The sequence below is a fragment of the Melospiza melodia genome, chromosome 11 (assembly GCF_035770615.1).
Source record: "Melospiza melodia melodia isolate bMelMel2 chromosome 11, bMelMel2.pri, whole genome shotgun sequence".
Lineage (NCBI taxonomy): Eukaryota > Metazoa > Chordata > Aves > Passeriformes > Passerellidae > Melospiza > Melospiza melodia.
In genome coordinates this window covers 21,513,504-21,524,293 of record NC_086204.1, presented here as the reverse complement: position 1 = coordinate 21,524,293, position 10,790 = coordinate 21,513,504, and positions in this window count along the sequence as shown.

Here is a 10,790-nt window from a genome sequence, read left to right as displayed (position 1 = left end):
GGGATACATGGTGTGGCATCTGGGCTCACCCACATGCACAGGTATGGTGAGTGTGTATGTGCTGTGTGTGTGTGTAGGGCATGTGTAGGCATGTGTGGGCATGTATATACATGTGCAGGGTGTGCATGCATGTGAGGGGTGCACATGCATTCCCATGGGGGCATTTTTGTAGTGCAGATGCATGAGGGGGTACTGATGTATGCACAGCATGTCAGGAGGGGTGTGGGAGGCCCGTACAGGCCTGTGGGGTCTGTGTCCAGGCATGTGCCACACTCCTGGGTGGTGGGTGTGTGTGTGTGTACACAGCATGTGCACTGCAAGGTGCACACAATGTCAGGTGTGTGTCTGTCCACCTGTGCCACGCATAAACATGGGCAAGTGCCCACAGCAGCAGCTCCCAGCACTCAGCAGAGTTCCAGGGAGCACCGCTGGCTCACTCGGTGCCAGCAGCCAGCGAGCTCTCGTGCAAGCAGGTGGCGGGGGAGCAGCCCTGAGCCCTTCCTGGTGCCTCTCCCCACAGCGGTGGCTCCAAGCCGTGACACAGGGGCCAGGTTTTCTCTTTCCGGCTGTTTCCCAGCCTGTCAGGCCAGTCGTGTTGGGTCTTGCTGCGATTTCCCGGATGGTTGCTTGGCACCTTCCTCTTCCCCATCCGGATGGACAAGTTCCTGGAGCACCAGGCTGGGGCAGCACCTTGGCTCCTGCCCTGCCTTTCCACCTGCGTGCCCTGGCTTCAGAATCCCTCCCCAGTGCTGGCCAGCTCCCTGCCTGGGTGATTTGAGGGGGTGGTGAGGCAGCGGGGCTGCGGGCGGGCCCTGAGTCAGGCAGGGCGGGAGGCACGAAGGGGACAAAGCTGCCGCCTCTGCCGGGGCTTGGAGCGGCGGGACTGGCTGGGTCAGTCAGGCTCGGGCGGGCGCCGCTCGCTCCTTCACCGCTGCGGCTGTGGGACGTGCCGGGAGCAGCAGCGCGGTGGGCATGGGCACCTCCCGGGGCTGGAGCCTGGGGAGAGGTGCCCAGAGGGGCTGGGCAGCAGGACAAGGCCTGCCCGGGGCTGGGAGCTGGGCTGGGATGGCTCCAGTGAGCTCGGCTCTCCCTCCCACTGTGCAGGATGGCACCGACCATATGGGGATGCTCAGCCTTGGGGACAGGCCAGATCTCACGCTGCCCATGGAAAATCCCTTCCTTGCCCAGAGCCACTCGCGACTCCATGCCAGGGGTAAGGATGCAGTTTTGAGCAGAGGGTGTAGCCCTGGCCACAGGCACGCTCGCTCATGGAAGCCTCTTGCCATGCTGAGTCCTGCTGTGCCTTGCTGTCCCTGCAGCCTGCCCAAGGTAACTCTCACCATGCCATCGCTCCTACCTTGGCAGCAGGACTGCTCACATGCCTGCTCGCCCACCCCTCCTTCTGCACATGGGAAAAGTGAAGCAGAGAGTGTGTTAGAAAAGACATGTTGGGTTAAGCCCCAGAGAAGCTGTGGGCACTGAGCCATCAGCCCTGCCCAACCCCACACACTGCAAGAGCATCCTTAAGGGAGAGCTGGAATATGCAGCTCAGGTACTGTGGTAATGCCAGACCCATTTCAGCGTCCCCAAGAGGCAGGGGACAGCCCTGGGCACATGTCCCTCAAGCCATGCTAAGCTGTGGTTCTGTGCCCTCCTGGCCACACAGGCTCTTGGCTGGGGCAGGGGAAGTGCAGGGCCTCAGGCATTTGGAGCTGTTCAATTTATTCCCACAACCTGTGATTAGCATTGCTGGCAGGGTCTGTAATTACCCACAGATCTTCATGGCAGGAGCATGGTCCTGGAGGGACAATCCCCCTGCAGGGAGCCAGTGGAACCCCCAGGCTAGAAGTCCCCTCTGATACCCTGTGAGACCCAGGGGCTGCATCCCCATTGGAGGGAAAAAGAGTTTTCTTCATTCCTGGTGTTTCCAGGAGCCCTTTGGCTGTGGTGTCCCACCAGCCACTGCACAGCAGGGGCAGGAAGCAAATGAAATGGGGATCACTGCCTTAGCCCAAGGGATGCAGGAGTAGGGCTGACCAGCGCCACTGCCGACTCAGGGTGTCCTCCCTGGCAAGCAAGGCCAGATCTAGGAGGGATAGAGCCCCTCAGTGCCCAGAGGCTGGGCCACTGAGTTCTGCTCTCCATCCCTAATGAAGTCCTTCCCACCCCTGCCACAGACATCTGGTTAATGAGCCCTGTAGTTCCTGCTGGGAAGGTGCTGGGACCTTGTCCTTCTGTGGCTGTAACCCTTCCCAGCCTGGGCTCCTACAGCCTGCCCTGTGTCCTCTCCTGGCTGCTAGTGGAGGGTGGGGATGCACCAGCCATAGGGGACCCAGACTTCAGGGCTATTGGCAAGTCTGGGTGCCCTAGCAGAGCCAGGATTTGTCCATCTTGTGTGGTCCCATCCAGCCCCACGAGTATCCTGGGGTATGGCTTGGGGGAGGGTCCTGTTGGAGAGACCGAAAGGACCTTGTGGACCCACAAGGCAGTAGGGTGGAGGTGCAGGGATGGGGCTGTGGGAAGGGCCAGGCTGCACCCTTAGTGCATATCTGGGATGCAGGTCTGCCACTGCAGCCAGTGGCAGGGGCCTGCTGTAGCATAAGGGAGCCAAGTGCATTGCCCCAGAAGGGACAGCAGCAATATTCATTGCTGGAGGAACCTATTCCTGAGGGTATCAGAGCCTGGCACACCTGTGCACAGGGCTGTACATACCTGTACAGCACACACATACAGGGATGTGCAGATTCCCTGAAGCAGCATGTGGGCAGCACCTGCAACCCCTCTCCTGGCTCTAGTGCCATCAGATCAGTGTCCAGAGCAAGGGTGCTGGACATTAAGATACAAACAAACCTACCATTTTCCTGTTGTCCCCCACATTGTCCCAGCAGAGCCTTCACCCCATGAGTGATACTTGCCTGGGGCCAGGACAGGTAGAGCAGGATCCCTGCTCCGGCCTGTCATTTTGTCTCTAATTGGATACCCTGCTGTTCCCCTTGGTCAGGACTGAATGAGGGCTGGCTAATGAGGGGAATGTGATTAGCAGGGCAGGGGGCTGGCTCTGGGCACAGGAGGTTACCCTGGGCCAGGTAATGACAGGCTTTTGTCCCCTCTGGTCCTGCTTCCAACAGAGGCAGGAGGATGAGGATGCCCCGAGCAAGGAGTGGGTACCAAAGGGCTGAACTCAGCAAGTCCTGGCTGTTCCCACTCCTCTGTAGTGTCCTGCTAAGGGAATGCTTCTGCTGCCAGAGCCTGACTGGAGACCTGGGAGTCCTGGCTCCAGTTCAACTGCCCAGACCCAGTGTGTCAGCTGTGGCAACATCCCAGCACTGTCACCCCCAGGCCTGAGGATCCTGGTCCCAGCTGCGAAACTCATCCAGCTATCAGGTCCTGTCTTGGGACACCACATTTCTAGTGGCCAGGGTTTAGCAGGATGGGACAGATGCATGGACAGCAGGCTCCAATTCACTTTGGCCCTGGGCCACAGAGCCACAGGCTGCAGAGGCATGTTGGGCCAGCTGCCCCCTGCACTGCTCACCTGTGCAGGTGTCAGCATGGGGACGCATCAGGCAGCACTGTTTGGGACACACGTTGGAGCCCATGGATGCTGGGAGCTAGGAAGAGGGTCTTGTTCTTGTGTGGGCTGAGCTGGGTGCTGTACTTGGAACCAGGAGAAGAGTAGGACGGGCTCCCACTCCTGTGCATGCTGAGGGTGTCTCAGGCCTCGGGGGAGGGATGTGTGGGTCCCCACTTTAACCAAGGTCACACAGCCAGTGTTTGGTCGTACCTCAGCCCTGCTGGGGTCTTGCACCCTGTGAGGCTACAAGGATGTGGGGAACTCAGGATGGACACGACACGGTGTGCAGAGGCAGGACCCTGCAGTGGGAGCCTGGTGCAGCCAGCCCATGGGAGAGGTGCTGCGCCTGCAGCCTGGCAAGCAGCAGAGTGGAGAGGCAGACAGATTGCGTGTGACAGGCCAAGGATAATTCACCGCTCCTGAAGAGAGAAATCTTCCACCTGGAAAGGAATCTGCCCCCTCCGCCCTCAGCCCAGGAGGCTGCAGGGCCCAGAGGGGCAGGGAGGGGTGTGCAGGTGGGCTGCTGCACTGTGAGCCTGGACAGGCAGGACAGGCAGCACCCTGCACTGGGCAGGGCACCGCAGCACTGCCGTAGCTGCGTGGGTCCCCTCTGTCCCACCGACACGAGTCCTGACTCTGATGGGACACTGGGGAGGAAACTGGGGTTGGTGCCAGCTGCTCACCCACCTTGCAGCTGAACATGCACACCCAGCACAGCCAACACTGTCCCTATGCTGGGTGCACGTGCTGGAATGAGCTGTGGGTGCTTCTTGATCCCACCAGCTCCTGGCCACTGACCGCCTGGAACCAGCAATTCCTGTCCTGGCACACAGGTGGGGGGGACCATGATCCCAGTGGGGTGCTTAGAGGCCCCAGCAAGGTGCAGTAATGCACTGCTTTGGAAAAAGGCTGTGCCAGGCAGTGCTGACAGGGCTGGGAGCCAGAGCGGCTGGAGGGCCCATGGGGAGGGTATGGCCTGCGTGCCCCAGCCCATCACTGCTGTGCTAGGGAAGCTGGCTGCCTGGCAGGCCCTGGCATGAAGCAGCGTCTTTGCTGAACTCCTCTCGTGTCTTAGCATCTCCCAGGAGAGGCAACGTGTTCCTCTCAGGGTGTCCTGGCCTTTAGGCTGCTGAGCACACACAGACCCATGTGTGTGTGTGTGTGTGTGTGTGTGTACACATATGTCTGAGCATGAGCATTCTGGCTGTGCACATGACACTTCTTCAGTCAGGGCTAATTAGGTAGTGAGCTGATCAGCAAATGACCCTGAAAGCATTGGCTTTCTGGGGACAGCAAAGGAGAGAAATGAGGATCAGTGAAGACACATGCTCCCCCATAGCATCCCTCTAAGCCACACCTGAACCACAAGCAGCCTCACACCAGGGTGTCCTGGGGAGGATTTTCCCCACCTTCAGCCAGGTACATCCATCCCTGTTGTCCTTGTCTCCAGCTCTCTGCCTCGTTGGGAAACAGGCTGAGATGATGGGGACAACATGCCAGCAAGGATGCTGGAGCAGGCTGCTAGCAAGGGGAAGGCTGGGCACCTACGGAGGTGGCTTTGGTTCCCCGGGATGGACAGACACACCAGAGGGACACGGGGACACCCTGCTGAACTGAGGGCAGAGGTGGCCGTGCCAGGCACCCTACCTGCAGTGGGTGGGACTGCAGCAGTGTGAGCAGTCCTTTGCCCAGCGCTGTCACACTCCCCTGCTGGTCCCCGTGTCGCCGCGCCGTCCTGTCCCGCACAAACATTCCCTCACTCCCGGCCATGGTAAATATTGTTGCAGGGCAAACAGTGAATCAGCCCTCTTTGTTCGAGTGCTGCTGGCAGCCCCATCTTGTTCGACTGCTGTTTAATGACCCTCCAGTTGTGTACCCTGGAGGTACTCATTAACCTTGGGCTGCAGATGGTGAGGAGGATGGATCTGAGCTAGCCAGGAATGGTTTGACAGTGCTGGGGACCAGCTCTGAGCAAATTCTGGTGACCTTTTACCAGGAGCGGATGTGCCAGAGGTTTCCCCTCACACCTCTGCAAGGTGCGGCCAAGCTGCTGACAGCTCAGCATAGCCACAGGCTGACGTTCTTATCAGAGCCCATGAGTTCTACTGTAGTTTCTTTCCTGATCCTCCTCCCCAAGCTGTTGGTGGAGGAATGGGAAGGGAAAGTGAGGAAGCAATTGTGTGGTACTTAGTTGGCAGCTGGGGTTAAATCTTGACACCGCCTCATAGTATAGCACAATGGGGCTTAACTTTAGAGCATCCCCCTTCAGCCCAGTCCATGTTGCTGACACAGCTGTGGGATGCAGAGATGATGCTGGCTCTTGCAGAGGGATGCTCCAGCCCCTGTGAGCTACAGGAGGGTTTCAGAGGCCTCATGATGGGAGCTGTGCAGGATCATGTTGGTTGAGGACCATGAAAGTGAACAATGGGACATCCTGAGATATACAGGACGCAGGACGGGGGCTGGAAATGGGTAGTCCAGGAACAACTAGGAGAAACGTGGGTGCTGAGCCCGTGGGAGCCTTCTGCCACTGCTGAGGAGCTGCTTCTGCCACTCTGCCTGGTCCTGACCTCCCATTCATGTGTTCTTGGCTCTCTGACAACACCTCGAACTCCATCCCACATTGTAGTGTGGTTCCTTCCCCCCAGTGTGGTCACCCCTAATGGTGGCAGTGGCTCTTGTCCCACAGTGGTCCCGTGGTGGTCAGTGTCCAAGGGGCAGTGCCAGCCCAGCCCAGAACACTCCATGCACTAGCTCTGGAGCTAGGCCCAGGATGCCTCAGGGTCCCCAGGGCTCCAGCACTGGTCACACAGTTCCCTACCGTGGTGCCCACACCAGCAACAGCAGGCGCCAGGATGCCAACCCCAGTGTCCCCACACAAACTTGTTCTCAGGAAGCCAGGAAAACAGTGCTGGTGGCAGGTGACAGCACAGGGTCTGGGGCCATCCCCACTCCCACCAGCAAACTGTAAGAGTCAGCATCCCCACAGGAGCAAGTGCCTGCTGGAACCTTGCTGCTGGTGACCTGGTGGGATCAGAGCAGGGCCATGGTGTGGGGCAGGATCCTGTGACCGTGTCCCTGTAGGGCTGTGCAGGACCCAGCTGTGCCGCTGGCATGGGGGACAACCTGGGGAGGACCACAGAGGCTGTGTGGGGTGCCTGGCATGTTTGATTGGGGCTGCCAGGAAAGCCCTGATAAACATCTAGCCTCTGTTTATTTATGACTGAGGATATTTATACCGCAAAGGCCTTTAAATTTAGCTGGGGACACACCCAGGCCCCATCAGTGCTGACGGCCGTGGGGAGCTCCTGGTGCAGTCTGAGCTGGCACACCAACTCAGGCAGTGGCTACACCAGCAGCACCAGGTGTGCCCTGGAACTGTCACCTCCAGGACTGATATCTACAGTGGGTGTGAGGCACAGGGGCATGGCTGGGGACACAGCAGCACTTCCCATGGAGACAGGATGAGGCTGCACCCCAGTGGGACAGGCTCTCCAAAGATGATGGCACAGGCTCCGTGTCCATGCAGCGAGGACCCCAGTGCCACCAGGGCAGATCCACATCTCCTCTGACACAAACTGACACCTTCTTATCCCTGTGCTCAGTGCCATGTGAGGCTGGTTGTTGGGTCAGAAACAATCTTGGGCTACATCCCGAAATTACAGCCCGGAGCCCAGCCGGGTGGGCTGTGGGCAGCCCAGGGCCGTGAGGCACGCTGTGCCACCCCGACTCAGCGGGCTGTGCCCCTGCTCGTGTCCCGGCGGCCGTGCGGAGCATCCCCCGCCGCCGCCGCGGTGTCTGCCTCCCCCTGCCGGCCGCGGACGCCGCCGCTCCCGGGGCTGGCGCTCCCTCAGCGCCGGGGCAGCCCGGTCCCCTGCCAGCCAGGCCCGCTGTCTCCTTCTGCCCCTTCTTCACCCGGATTTGGGTGAAACGCGGCATTTTGCTCCCACAGTTTCCAGCTGCTCCATGTGTGGCTCTGTCCTGGTTGCTACAGCATCTTCTGGAGAGAAGAGGTTTGGCATTTCCCCTACTCTGCAGTGAAGCACAGAGCAGCATCCAGGCACCCACAGACCTGGCTGCCTCTTGTCCCATGTGGACCCTCTGTGCCGTGCCATGGGCACTGAGCCGAGCACTCTTTGGCACTTGCAGCTCTGTGCTCTGTGGACGTGCCACCATGCTCATCTCACCAGAGTCCTTGCTGGTCTACTCAGTGCCTCTAACAGGTTAATTCCTTGTCTTGGAGAGGGTTTCAATAGTTTTGGACAGGCGAGGTCGAGTTTACACGAGGCAAAGGCAACGTGCATTAGGATTCCTACCCACTCAGTCTTTATTAATTAGATCCCATCTCAAACTCTGCTGTTTCTCCAGGACAAATGCAATGCCCACCAGCCTGTGATTGTCCTTGACAGCTAAGACAGCCAGCCCTGTGTCTTTCCATAAATGTGCTGCTCTTCATTCTACTCTGACACCAAGCATTTTACCTCCAGCTTGTCCTAAAATCCCTGCCTCACAGATCAGAAGAAGTCCTAAACGACTCTGAGCAGTGGGAGCTTAGGGCTGGCCAGCCTGAGCAGTGCCTGCATGCCCATCTCTCCAGCACCTCACCCCATCCCATGGGACCATGTTCCTGGCCGGTCCCCGGGCCTGGGCCATCCTTCTCAGTCTTTTCCAGCTGTCCCCTCTGTCCCCTGCTTCTCTTACTGCTGCCAAGTCACATTAAGAGCTCCGAAGCTGCACGCTGGAGCTTGTTGGGGCGAGTGTCCCTAGGACAGACAGCTCTGCATGGCAGAGCCTGGCCTTGCCTGGAGGCTGCTTATCCCTGTCCTCAGACATCCCAGACCTTGCTTTCAGACTTGGGGACACTCTCAGCAGGGATATCTGGATTTTATCTGCTGTGATATCTGATTTTATCTGCTCTCCCTCCCTCCAGCTTTACACATGGAGCTCCTACAAGCTCTGCACAAGGGAGACATGAACCGTTGTGGCTGGCACACACCAGCGTGGGACACAACCCAGGGGCACACAACCCTGGCACCTGCCAGCAGCCAGGGCTAAGGGACCCACGGGGGCTGTGCCCGCTGCCTTTGATGGACAGATGGACAGCATCCCTGAGAGAGCCGTGGGAGCCGGGCAGGGCCGCGGTCCCGGTGCCTCGCCGGCGGCTGCAGTGAGCAGCAGCTGTCCGCAGAGGGAGCGCGGCTCCTTCCCGGCCCTCCTCCTCCTCCTCCTGCTGCCGGCAGTTCCCCTTCAGGCCCCGTGAGTGCGAGTGCTCAGCATCCCCCGGGGTCCCCTGCACTGAGCGGGACGAAGAAGGCAGAGACGTGACCCTCAATGAGCAAGGCTGGGTCCCTCCTGAGCTCTGTGCATGTGCCACGGGTGCCTCCATCTCTCTGGATGTGTGCTGGGGACATCCTCCCCCTCCAGCCTCTTAGGGAGTCCCCAGCATTCAGGTCTGGACATGCCTGATGGCAACAGCCATAGAGCCCATTCATCTCTGCCAGCAACAGGAATTATATTTAAAATCACCTGTCCTGAGGTCCATGGGCTTCAACCATGGAGCTCTCCAGCCCCCTCACACTCTGAGTCTTCCACTCCTAATGCAGTTGATGTACTTTATGCACCAGAATGTGCTGGATTGTCATTATTCCAGTAAGAAAGGCAGTCAGATTCCTTAAGTGACGTTTAAAATGTTATTTAATAAAGCTCATACTATAAAGTGACTACTGTAGATAATCTTAGATGCCTTGACATGCAGGAACCCCGGGTGGCCCAGCACTGAACAGACCTCCAGTCCACACACAGCACACCATGCAGATCCTGTCAGTAGAAAGGGTTATGCCAGTTTAACATTTGAGCTATTATAAAATTTTCTTAGAAGAAAACAGCTCTATTCAGTATTTTACTGCCAAAAACAAAGATGCTGATGTAAGAACTTCTTGCTGGTGTTTCAGATAAAGGCACAGATATTCACATGGCAGGTACCAGGTATGAGCTCCCTGCAGACTCCTCTGTTACAGGCTGGTTTCTAATCTGGATAAGCTTAGCCTGGAGCCCAGGGATGCCCACAGCATAGGTCTGGGTCTGTGCAGGCTTGCTGTCCTGTGGGTCACCAAGCCCAGGGCTACAGCAGCACCCTGGCTGCAGTCTGTCAGGGCTGCAGGGAAATGGGCTGTTTCCTAGGGCTGATGTCATTGTGTCCCCTGTCCACCTGGATGCTCGGCTGATTTCCCCGAAGGGAATTTCAGCAGAAGTCAGGGGATGGGTGAGGAGAAATGTCACAGACATGCCCCAAAGGGAACTGAAACCCCTGTGTCATGCAGGGTGGAAGGCTGCATGGTAAGCTGGGTGGACAGCACCTCATCCTGCTCACTGCCCTTGAGGATGCAACAGAGATAGCCTTGGGGTCTCCCCAGGGACTTGCACAGGCAAATGTCATTTGGGGCAAGTACTGGCTGCTGCTTGGCCAGGCTGCTGCAGCCATTGTCCCTTGTCCCTCAACCCATTCTCTGTGGGAGTGTCACTACCCCAGGGATGCTGCCCAGCCCAGCCTCAGCAGCCAGCTGTGATTTTGCCTGGGTCCCTGGCTGCCCACCACCCCCTAGGGACTCAGCACCAGCCCAGAGGGCAGCAATGCCACCCCCTTTTGCCAGGGCCCAGGAGCCAGCTGGCCAGACTGGGGAGAGGAAGGTGCCTGAGGCAAAAGGGGAACGGGATGGGGAAGGGGATGGGGGTTGGGAGATGGAGGGTGTGCACCCTGCAGCACGTGGCTGGCTGCCAAGTTGCAACAGGAGATGGGAGCATTTCTGCAAGCCCTGCTGAAGCTCCAGGCACCAGCTATCCCTGTCTGGGGGGCAAAGGTGGGTTTGACAAGGCCAGGGCTACAGCCACACACCCTCCCCAGGCCGAGTGCCCAAGGGTGCCCTGGGCTGTGGCAAGGAGATAGGCCCTGTGGTGATGCTTGTCCCAGCCCAGGGTGCTGGGCAGCCCGTGGGTGGCAGGCTGAGCATTACAGTGATCATTTCCAGCTGGCTCCAGCTCCATGGGGCGCTGTCATGGGATAGCTTCCAATGGCCAGGCAGTGGGGAACCAGGGACAGCTATTTTGGGCAGCCCAAGGCACCACAGCTGTCATGTCAGGACCTGGGCACTGCCCTGGGAGAGGAGGACATGCTTCCCACGAGGGAGCCAGCACCCTGTTGCCCCCCATGCCCTGGGAA